This window comes from Nycticebus coucang, chromosome 22, assembly GCF_027406575.1.
Source record: "Nycticebus coucang isolate mNycCou1 chromosome 22, mNycCou1.pri, whole genome shotgun sequence".
Lineage (NCBI taxonomy): Eukaryota > Metazoa > Chordata > Mammalia > Primates > Lorisidae > Nycticebus > Nycticebus coucang.
In genome coordinates, this window is record NC_069801.1 from 9908289 (window position 1) to 9920588 (window position 12300).

A 12300-nucleotide genomic window follows, 5' to 3' on the forward strand; every position below is an offset into this window, starting at 1 on the left:
GGGCTTTGACGTGGATGGAGTCATGTAAGAAATAGGACGCCTGTTTTCCTGCTTTTTCTGGGTTTATTCCTGCTGGGAAAAGAACTATGTGTTCCTCCAATGGTTTCCTAAGTGTTAAATGTGCATTTCGGCTGTGAGTCTCAGGAGGATGCAGAAAAGCATGGTAGAGTCTGGGGGACCTCTCTTAAGGGAGAGGTCTTCATGCTTCCTTGGGAGGTTTTATGACTTTGGAAATTGCAGACCCCATTCCTTCCCTGGGCTGTCAGCAGCTACAAAACAAGAGATCTGGATTCAGGCCTGCGAGGTCCATCCAGGCCTGTGGTTCTGTGGACTCAGAGGAGCACAGCTCAGGGAGAAGGCAAACTTGAGCTGGTTTCTAAGACTGGATGTGTCTGCACAGAGAGGCAGTGGGTGGACTGGGCATGTGAGGGCTCTGGAGCTGTGAATGCTGGGATTTGAGTCCTGTGTGACTCCAGGCAAATTACTTAGCCTCTCTGGGCTTCAGCTTTCTTGTCTATAAATTGAAGATACTAAACATTCCCTCAGAAGTCATTGCAAAAAATTAAATAAGTTAATACGTGGAAAGCATCCTTCTGTGGGCCTGTCAGGGCATGTCTGTTGGCAGGGAGGACCACAGCTGCCTTTGGTCATAGAAGATGGAGGTGTTGAATGTCCCTCTCTACGCCCCCAACCTGATTCTGGTTTGTCCAGGTTGAAAGTCTCCTCCTCAACACATCTATGGGGTATTAAATCTGTACTGGCCCAGGTGCAGCCCCTTCTATGCAGGGGGAGGGCTGGGAGGCTTGTCTGGACCAGGCCTCCCTGTGCCTTCTGCTTCTCCGAGGAGCCCGTGGGAAGGCAGATCGGATTTCTAAAGTGTCTCCCTGAGGCTTCTCTCACTTTCACCCAGGCCTAAATCAGGCCATGAAATCCTCTGTCTCCTTTAAAAAAAAAATCCTTATGTCAAGAGAGCAGTGCAACATGGAATAATAATGACCAGTAGACTCCAGGGAGAACATTCTCGAAGAAAAAGATGCAAAGAGATAATTAACCTCTGAGTCAAAAGAGCTCACTCAATTAGGAGGCACCAGGAACTGAGCTCAAACACAGATACATCTCCAGCCCAGCCATTCGCAGTCGGGTTAGTATCACAAATGAGATCTTAAATGTATGTGAAAATCAGTCCCAGACTCCAGGGGCTCACAGCCAGGTTATCCTGCGCATTCGCTGAGTAGCTACTATGCCCTGTGCGTGGCACTGGGAGCCAGGGGATCTGGAGTAGGTTAGGGCCTGTGCTCAAGGGTGTGATCATGTAGCAGGTGCTAAATGGAAAGCAAGGTGTACAGAGGAAAAGATAATTACACACAATGTGACTTTGTAATGATACCGTTTTCTGGACTACCCTTCCTCTCTGTTTTGCATAAACGATCTCTAATTTTGAAAGACCCTTGCCAATTTCCACAGGCAGAAGAAACACTCAGGGCTGGCCTGTGTGCCCACGTTCATGCCTTTTGGGAAGATAAGTCCTGGCCTGACACTCAAACCTTTAACCTCTGACTCTCATGGTCCCTGATGATGACTTGGGCTAATTTTTTATACCTGTGAGTGTCTCATGTTGTTATGCTCGCAGCGAGTAGAGAAACGCCAGCACACTGAGTCCAAATTAAGTGAGGATCCTTTATTGATCAACGGGGTCGAGCGCGGGCTCACGCCTCAAAGTCTCTCGACCCCTAGAAGCAGGGGTGGAAACCTTTTATCAGGGGCTTTCGGTAGGGGAGGGGGAGTCCTTAATGCAAGCTGCATTTGACAAGAACCAACACCTGGTAAGGGAAGGCCTTATAAGGGGAAGCTGGGGTTTTGCAGTTCTTACTGAACCATTTCAGCTGTCTTAAAGGGGGAGTGTTGAAAGCCCTTAGCAAGATGCAGTTGGGGCATCACATTCCCCCTTGGTCTTATGTCCGAGTCAAACCCTTGACTCTTGGTCTGAGTCTTGCTTGCCTACCCCTTCTTAATACGGTGGTCGGAGTTGTAGACATAACCAACGATTAAAAGCTAAATCTAGTTGAGAAAGATAATGCATACCGTTTAACATACTTAACAGAATAGAAAGCAAAGAGTTACAGTGGGCTGTTCAATTGTGCAAGTGGCCCCACTGGTTTAGGGGGCTCCTGGGTGGCACAGTGAACTATATCGGGCCAGCCTGTACAGGAAAGAAATCAAGATTGTAGCAGCCTTAGCTGGAGAGGGTTTGCTCCTGGGACTGCCGTCAGTGGGCTCTGCCGTTTTCATTGGTCATCTTCTTCACCAGGGTGTGGTGCATCCATGCTGACAAACCATCGACTCTCACAGCCGTGGGGGTGCTGAGGATGCCCTTGAAGGGACCCTTCCACTTCAGGGTGAGGTCTTCTTTCTGGAACAACTTAACATACGCTCAATCTCCAGGCTGAAAGGAGTCCTTTTCGGTCCCTCTGGGATCCCAGTATCTCAAATCTGGGTGTGGATGTCTCTCTGGATCTGGGAGAGGGACTGGAGAGACTTTATAAGTATGGTTGGTTACGTCTGCTGACTGAGAGTACCTGAGGGTGCCAAGGGGAGGTCTCCCATACATGATTTCACAAGGACTAAAACCTGCTGTATCTGGAGTACACCTTGTTCTGAGAGTTACTAAGGAGCTCTACTTTCCACTGGTCTCGTTAATGAGTTTGGTTAAAGTTTCATTTAGGGTCCAGTTCATTCTTTCTACTTGTCCCAAGCTTTGGGCCGGTAGGCACAGCGGAGGTTCTACTATATACCTAGGGCTTTACTAATTGCTTGTGTCAAAGTAGGAACGAAAACCCGTCCATTATCTGAGCCAATTGAAAGAGGTAGCCCATATCTAGGAATAATCTCATTCAGATTTTGTGGCTGGGTGAACTTCAGTCGTGGCTGATCAAGCAGTAGGCTCTGGCATTGGGTGAGCCTGGCATTTGACCTCCTGCTGGGAACTTAAGGCCACTCCCAGGAAGTGACATCACAATATCCTGCCTGCTTCAGGTGTTTGGCTGTTTCCAGTGTCTTACTGAGGAGTTCTGAGGGCATAGGCAGTAGGGGCTCAAGCTGCGTGCTCTTGACCTCAGTGCCGCTGAGTACTTCCCCTGTCCATCTTTTCCCTGGCCCCACAAATGCTCGTCCAGGCACCGCTGCTGACCTGGCATTTGGCTGTGTCTCTGCAGAGTGCTCTTGCCCCATTCCCTGGCTGGTGGATGTTGGTTGGGTGACCCCAGCTTTGCGGACTGCAGCTGTGGGATCTCACCTCTGTGCCAGGCTCTGCCCCGTGTCACTGTAGTTAATTTCTGGCTTGCTTCATTTGGGAGGAAAGCGTTTCTGCAGGCTTCCTTGGCTTGATCAGAATGGCTAAAGTCATTCTGTCCATGACTTTCTGCTGACTCTGCATGGATCCAGGTCCAGCTCGAGGAGGAGGGAGGTGAGGACAGGAAGGTGACAAACTTGTGTACCAGGACCACTGGTGCTCTACAAAGCTCCCCTTTGATACAATCAGCCGAGGTCAGTCCGCTGCCCCATGGCGTGCAGAAACTCAGGTAATGCACGGCATGCCTGCCTGTCTGTCTCTTGTCTGCCGGGTTGGGACCTGGTACTGGGGTCTGGTCATCTTTTCACAGTATTATCATGTTCCTTCTGGAAGCTGCCAGGGGAACCCCTTTCCTTTTGAACAATATAGGGACCTTCCAAATATAAAACCTGTATACATTTGGAAGCCACCTGTCAGATTTATAATCAAGAGGGGAGGAAACTTACATTAATGGCATCTTCTGGGAGCTGAGCACATTGGGTCTTTTTGCCAAAGTTAAACAGATAAAGATGAGCAAAGAGAGAGAGCTTACTTCCCGTGTTTCCAGCCATGGGAACAGGAGCACAGTTTAAAGGTTTTGCTGTAAATCCCCTTACAGTGAGTGGTATATAGGACCTGCCCCTTGCTGGCTGTTTCTCCAATGGAAAGAGTAACACTTTAAAGAGTAACTGTGGCTACCCTCTGTCATTTGAGCACAACCACAGGTGACACTTAACTCTGGGGTGGTCAGAGTGCCAAGGGCTGAACATGCTACCTTGTTTGATCCTTGTTCCCTTCTCTTTAGGCAAGTAAAATCATCCTCAGTTTATGGATGGGGAAACCGAGGCCCATAGAGAGAAGTATTTTTCTTAACTAATTTGTGATTGAGCCAGGATTCAAATTCAAGCCATCTGGATCTGAAGTCTCTATTTATTCCTGGTCTCCCTTCCAGAATCTCCAGAAATTCATTTCCAGAAATGCTGGTTGAACATCTACGCCAGCAAATCAGTGTTTGCAGAGTGAACGTGGAATCTGTTACCGCCGGGGTTACAGTTACTCTTTATCAAGTGTTGCGGTGTGATTTCATTTGTTGATGTCTGTGTTAGACTCCGAGCTTCCTGAGGTCAGGATCTATGTCTTGGATATCTGTGAGTCCTTCAAACCTTCTGTGGTGCTGGCAAGCCTGTAGCTGTCATCAGGAAGATGTTGATGTGTCTGTTTGAAACCGAATCGTTAGTCATTTTACAGGATGCCTGCCATCCTCAGGAGGAGCTGTTAGCATGAGAAAATGGTGCTAGTGGAATCTGGCAAAGCAAAATTATGGTTGTATTCATTCTCTTTTTCATGACTAATTCTTCTTGGTAGTTCCAAGGTAGCTTGAGGAGTTGGGAGTGGTGGGGAAACAACTTATTCCCATAGTCCCTTGCATTGATAGGATTGAGTACTCTGAACTCCAGGCCTTAAAGGGAAAGACATATGTCAGGCATAGTGGGCTACAGGGTGCGCACCAGACACTCCTGTCTCTCCTCCAGCAGTCCCTCCCGGCCCAATCTCCCACCTTAGTCCTAGGGCAGAGATTTCCCTCCCAGTCCCTGCTGATGTCCTTGGGATTCATGCAACAGATGATGCATGTACTTGCTGTCAGGGACATGTCTTAGACCACCACTTGACCTTGAGAAGTTCCCACCAGCGATGCTAATTTGGGGAAAAAGCAACATGGCCCAGCTGGGTCCTTACAGCACTGCAATAAGCGGCGTGTGCATTCACCCTGGCTGGTGAGCATCACAGTCTTCCCTAGAGTCGTCATATCAGAAGCAGGCTTAGTTCTCCAGAGACCTATTTGTCAGAGGCAGGGGCACATGATCACTAGCATGGACTTAAGCACTCCATGTCTGAGGTTCAAATCCCAGTTCTGCTGTTGACTAGCTGTGTGACCTTGGGCAAGTACCTTAACTTCTCTGTGCCGTGCTTTCCTCATCTCTAAAATCAGGATAACAGTTCACTCTTTGGTAGGCTTGTGGTGAATCTGGCAGCGAGTTGCTGTGTATAAAGTATCACACATTTATACTTGGCACAGCATGCATTGTATAGAAACATACGCTATCTGTGGTTAGTGCAATCGCTGTCATTTGCTTAGGGAGACAAAGTTTAGCAACGTTAGGAATAAAACATTTCTTGTGGTCAGGTCTTTCTGGCCAGCAAAAAATGTCTACTTGTTTTTCTTGGCGAATTGTTGCTATTAAAAAAAAAAAAAAAAAAACGCAAAATTTTTTCTTTCTTGCATTCCCATGGCCAAGAATCAAGCGGGTCATGAAAATTTCCACCCACCTATCACAAAAGGATGTTTCAAGAAGGGTCCTCGCTGGATCCAGTTTGCCCGGGGTTTGTGTCTTTTTTCCCAGTATAATTAACAGTATGGGTATTCATTCTCAGGCATGTCTTTGTTTGCATGTTAAATTACATGGTTACCCTTAATAAGGGGCAGCTGAGGAAATAAAATTTAAATATTACTTCAACAAAACATGGAGCAGCTGATCCTGGAGGAAGTGGTTTAAGGTTAAAAAGACAGTCAAGGGAAGAAGCGGATATTTGGTCTGAAACAGGGGCCAGACAGGTCAGGTGAGCTGGGTGTTGTAACCACAGGACCAGCTCAAACCAATTAGCCATTGTTTAAGTTGTTACAGGTGGCGCAGAGCCAAAATCGCGAGTCCCAGAGCCTGGGCTTGTGCAATAGGAAAAGGCTTTAACCTCCTAATTGTTAACACCGTCTGCCTGGCAGACTGGCAGCGTCGGCATCACCTGGGACTGGATAGCAATGCCACCAGAGATTGACCCGCCCCCAGATGGGGAGACAGGTTTGGGCACAGCTTCTGTCTCCTTATCAATCAATCAATGAAACCTTTTCTCCAAAGCCAGTGCCATGGTATCAGCTCCCTTGCGTCAGGAAGCAAGCCCAGTGCTCGGTAACAGGACAGTCAGGTTGCCAGTGCTGCTAGACCTTATTTTCCAAGAGAAACCCAGAGTGTCGATTTTCTTATCCTTCCGATTTTTGGCTATGTATTACCAAATGAAAGATTTAAAATTCTAGAGGATCAGACTTGGACAGCTAAGCCCCGCCTGTCGGCCACCAGGTGACAGTCCTATCTGGCAGATTTTCTGTGCCACTTTTTTGGTTGCTTCCAGCATCAGCAACACTCCTGCCTGTCACTCTTGTTTCACACCGTACGTGAGATACACCACGATTTGGCCCACGTCTGAGTCTGTCCCACGTGAACACATGTGTTTCTGCAGCTGTCAGGCCAGCTTCTCAGAGTCCTTGCTCATTCCTCGTGTTTCATCTGTGTGATAGAGCAGGTGGTGGGGTTGGGGTAAGTGTACTTCATTTGAGCCACTGCTGTGTTCCCCCTCATCTGAGTCTTGGGGACCTGAAGCCTTGGCAGGGGAGGGGGACTAGAAACAAAAACACATAGTCCTGAGGCTCGGGCATGACAGTTTTTGACTCGAGTTTATCCAGTCACTAAAGGGAAGACGGTCTTAGCTGAACCATTAGTGCACAAGTCCCCAAGCAGCCCAGGGTGGTCAGTAACAGAACTGGCTCTCTGTTCACAATGGCAGCACGGAAGGGCATGGGGAATGGTTCTGGATTTGGTGAGATGTGGAATGTGTTGCTAAGAAAGAAGGCTAACAGCCTGTTTGCGGATTATTCTCCCCGCTCCCAACTTATTCTTTCAGCAATCCCACCTTACCCTTGATCTTACCTTACTCACCTTTACCATTCCTCTTCAGAAAGTAATGGAATTGAATGACTAGTGGGTTTCCCACATGAAGCTGGTTTCCATGATACCAAAAGCCCAATAAGGAGTGGGGCCTTACAGGCGTGTTGCCTTCCCCAGGGGAGAGGTGACGTGTACTTAGACACTAAGCCTTTAGAGTTGGGCCCACTCGTGGACGTGTTGACTTGATCCCTTAAACTTCATATGCAGTGTTTTCATCGGGCTCAATGGGGGTAATGTGAACTAGCTTCTAAAAATTCATGAGTCGATTCCTCTCATTAGTTACCAGGGTAGGGGAGCAGGTGGGATAAAGAGACATTAAAAAATGGGTAAAAAAAATAGTTATTAAGAATAAGATCCAGCGTTCGATAACTCAGTAGGATGATAATAGTTGACAGTGGTCTACTGGATATTTCAAAACAGCAAGAAGAGAAGAATTCAAATGTTCCCAGCAGAGAGAAGAAACATGTTTGAGGTGGTGGGTACCACAAGCACCCTGATTTGATCATTTGAATTATATGACTGTATTGACATAGCATATGTACCCTCCAGATACGTATACCTGTTATGTAACGAGCAGTTCATCAGGGGCAAAACTTTTAACTAGTCAAGTTTTCCCCCTTCCTCCCAAATGGAAAGGAGCTGGCTCCAGGATGGTTCCTGTGACATACCTGGGAAGTGAGCAAAGCTCAGCCCCGGATTGTCAGCACCTGGTAAGAAGGAAGCTGGGAGGGTTTCCACACAGCTCAGTGGGAAACCCCAAGCAGTGTGGATTACTGGGAGGCTTAACAATGCTAAGGTGACGTGGGAGTGGGGGGAGAGTATAAAAGTCTTGCTGTAAAACGCTGTGAAAATGTAAAAATAATATATGGTGAAATGCTGGGATTTCTACCTCCCTCACCTCTTTGGTGACATTTACACCTTGATGAATGACCCATTTCTGGTTTATTTTAGGTTCTTAGGCCACATCTTTCTTTCGGACATCCGTTCCTTTGGCTGAGTCAGATCTCATCTATCTTTCTAAGGATATGAGGGAGGACGAAAGAGACGCAGAGTTTGAGCTTTTACACCCTCCCTTTACATCGGCTATGTTCTCTAGCGTCTGCGTTCGCTTTTTGTTTTAATCTGCAGAGTCTAGTGGCTGGGAGGGCGGCTCAACCTTGGCCTCAAAGGGAGGATCAGTCCAGCTGGCTTCCACCTAAGGGTGATGACAAAGCCACGCTGGCAGCCGAGGGGCCAGACCGGGCTCTGCTCACGTATCAGGACTTCTGAAACTTCAAATCTTCGTTTTGATCTCCTTGACGTCATTATCCGTTACCTACCCTGAGCAGAAGCCAGGCCACTTCAGGAAAGAACTGGCTTGGGAGGAGGTATAAACAAAAGGGGAGAGGAGACTGTTTTCATCCCTGCCAGGGACCTAGAGGACAGCTGAGCTGAACAAGGACAGCCAGGCTCAGGAGAGGGCAGGGGGGATCTGGAGCTGCTCTGAGCAGGGAAGGCTCCCGGGGACCTGAAAGGCTGGAGTCTTTTGGTGCTGGTTCTGTGATGAGAAGTGAATCTAACAAGGAATGTGCGTGGGTGGGGGTGCCTCTGAGTCTCTGGTGACTGCAGCCCCAGTTAGGAGCACGATAGGAACCAGGAAGAGGTGAGAGGGCCTGTCCCTTTGTCAGAAGAGAGGTGGGAGCACCCCTCAGAGTCTGCCAGGAAGCACAGAAAGGTCTGTCTGGAAATGGAGGCTGGGCCTGCAACCAGATCAGCCCTTCACACGAGGCAGCTGTTGAAGGGCTGGGGAGAGTGACTAGCACCATGACTTCCGGTGTGCCACTGAAAATTTTAAAGATCATTTATTAAATTATTTTCAGAGGACATTCAATGCTTTACTCTTTTTTGTTTGCTCAACATAATTTAAGCGTGCCGTGGAAGTTACCTGTAGGTTCAAGTGCACCGTGAGATTAAAAAGGTTGAAAAACACCGGACTAGAGGTAGGATTAGCCAGAGGGAGGGATTCAATGGGAAGGGCATGCCTCCTGCAGCCACCTTAGCACAGAAGGAAATGGCCGGTGCCCAGACAGGTGAAAGAGAATAGCATCTCAGGAAGAAAAGCCCTCACATCTCCTCTCTACCCCCCAAAAGAAACACCCCCATAGCTTGTTAGGGAGAGAATATTGGAGAACACCTAAGTTGAAAAGTTGGATTCTAGACCAGGCCAGTCACAGGTGAGGTGATCACAGGGGGTTGGGGTCAGTGTACAAGTGGAGGCCAGGGCCAGATGCAGCAAAGCCCTCACAGCTGAATCCCCAGTATTTTTAGTTTTATTTTGGCCACTGTTGTTGAGTGAGATCAGCTGGACGTAGATTTCTAAGTTGAGTTATTTCCTCTCGGCATTGAGGTGAGATATCCCTCTGTCTTTTAGCTTCTGTTGTCGCTGTTGGCCTCTGTTGATCTTGGGGCCATTGCTCTGTGTGTGATCTGACTTTGCTATGGATTTGCTTTTCAAATCTTTTTCCTCGAAGCTCTGTCGGTTCACTACAGTGTGTCTAGGGTCAGATCTAATTTTACGTTTGCTATTTGGGATTTGTGCTTCTCAGCTCTGTGTCTCAGTTTTGAAAAAAGCTCAACTCCTTATTTCTTTGGAAAATGATTCTTTTCTGTTCTTTCTCTCCCCACCTTTAGTAATTCCTTTATGACCTCCCCTGGACTTCTCAGTCTGAACTCTTTTTCTTAATTCTCCATTTTTGTCTCTTTGCTGCTTTTGGGATAATGACTGTAAAAACCATCTTCTGCTTCATTAATTTTCTTTCTAGCTGTGTCTCATCTTTAGTTGAATTCAGACCATCCATTTTTCATTTAATGTCTTTTTTTCACCTCTAGGAGTTCTAATTTGAGTGGTTTTCAAATCTTTCAGTTTTTTTTTTTTTAATCTCGTCTCTCTTGCTCTTATCTCAAATCATTTAAAATCATAATTATCTTATAAAGGAGTTTTATAATCCATTTCTGGTGCTCCTGGATACAATGCTTCTGTTTTCTTGTTGACTCATGTCTGAGATGGTGTCTCATGTACTTTGTAAGTTTGGATTTTGAGATCATTCTGGGGCTTTTATCTGTGAGATATCATTACCATAGATAAAGTTAATTTCTTGGCTGGGGATTTCTATGAATTTGAATCCCAACTCATTTGAGGTCAGACTTAGGGGTCATGAGTGATTAAGGGAGCTCACACTCAGGTCCCCTGACTCAGGATGCAGACTGAGGCAGACAGGCCCTGTCTCCCTTCGCCTGTGTGCAGCACCTGTCTCTAACTCCCTCCTGTCCCTGATGACGCTGTGTCCTCTGAGATAGCTCGTGAGTGTGTGTGGGGAGCGTGCTGCAGTTCTAGCCCCACTCCATCACTGTATAACCTTGTTATCCACCTCCTGTGGCCACAAAGCTCCAGCATCTGCTTTATAAGATCAGCAAATGCCTCTAAACAGCCAATGCTATATTTAGTGTGTGCGATCACTCTGGTTTTTGCTTTTGTTTGCTTTGTGGCTGCCTTAGTTTCCTACGTCTGTTATAACAAATTGCCCCAACCTTTGGGGCTGAAAACAACAGAAATCTATTCTTTCACTGTCTGGAGGCCAGACATCACTGGATTGGAACCAGAACCTCGACAAGGGCTGCATTTCCTCCCCTGGTTACAATCTTGCCTCCATGGTGTCATTGTTCCTTCTCTTTTGTCTGCGAGCTCCCCCTTGTCTCTCTCTCGGGGATATTTGTGATGGTGTTTAGCACTCAGATGACAATCCAGGGTCACCCCTCTATCACCAGAGCCTTAACTTAGTCACCATCACAGAGACCCTGCCCCAATTGTGTAACATTTCCCGTTCCAGGGACTGGGATGTGGGTGTTTTTGGGGGGTCATTTTTGAGCCTACCATCATAATAGATTTCCTGTATTGTAAGAGTTTATTTCCTTTATTTCTGAGGATGTACATCGTATTTCCAAATGTTTTATAGCCTTTCTCCTGCCCCGCCTGTTCACCATATTCATTCCCTAAAAGAGTAATGTCCCAGCAAATCTCAAGGGTGGAGGGAGAAGTGTGTGGCCCTGGAATGGGCTGCTTTTCCAAGGGCAAGAGGATGACGAGGCCCGCTTGTGTGGGAGAGTGTCACTTGGCAGGAAGGCTGGGCTTAGCTCATGCTGGCCAGATGCTGCTGTCTGGAGTGGCCAGGCCGGCCCAGGTTCCCTGGCTGACCACATCCTGTTCTTCTGGCTTCCATGTGTATGGTTGAGCCTGGTTTCTCCTTCCACCTGACCCCTAGAATCTTCCATTCTCATAGCTAGGAACAGCCCTCGCATCTGTTCCTTGTTATCCCCTTTGTTTCAGACGCCGCGCAAGACACCACCTGGGACTGTCATGGGAACTCGCTCTGTGCCCTGAGGCCTCACTGAGACCAGAGCAGGGCTGCTCTTGCAGGGTGTGGCCCCTCCTTAGCCCCATCCACAGGAAAGGTGATGTGTTCCTGAAAATACATCCTGCAGCAAGCTTCATTCCTAGGACAGCCGGGCAAGCTGACCGGGAAGCTAAGCTGTGCTTTCTGTGATCCTTTGGAAACTTAGATTCCCAGTCTGCATAAAGGCTGTTGCAAAGTGGAGGGGTCGGGGGGCTTCTTGGCTCCATTAACTGGAAGTGCAGAAATTCCTACACGGGTAGTTTCATTCCTGCCTCTCTGTTTCTCTTTATTTTTTTGAGATAGAGTCTCACTTTGTCACCCTTGGTAGAGTGCTGTGGCATCACAGCTCACAGCAACCTCCAGCTTTGGGGCTTATGCGATTCTCTTGCCTCAGCCTCCCGAGTAGTTGGGACTATAGGCGCCTGCCACAGCGCTTGGCTATTTTTTTATTGCAGTTTGGCTGGATCCGGTTTCAAACCCGCCACCCTCTGTATATGGGGCTGGCACCCTATTCACTGAGCTATAGGTGCCGCCCATTAACTTCAAACTCTTGGGCTTAAGGGATCCTCTTTCCTCAGCCTCCCAAGTAGGTGGGACTACAGGCACCTGCCACAACACCCGGTTACTTTTTAGAGATGGGGTCTCACTCTTGCTCAGACTGAGTGAGAGTGAGTGCTAACTCTTGCAAATTCCTGAGCTCAAGCTATCCGCCTGCCTCAGCCTCCCAGGGTACTGGGATACCAGGCGTGAGCCACCACACCTGGTT

At 47.8% G+C, this 12300-nt stretch overlaps 1 protein-coding gene across 2 annotated transcripts in view; it reads left to right on the forward strand.

Moving 5' to 3' along the window:
• The window catches only part of KAZN (kazrin, periplakin interacting protein), a 1031394-nt gene that overhangs the window by 1073 nt on the left and 1018021 nt on the right, over positions 1 to 12300 (forward strand). The gene's annotated exons all lie outside the window — the stretch shown is intronic.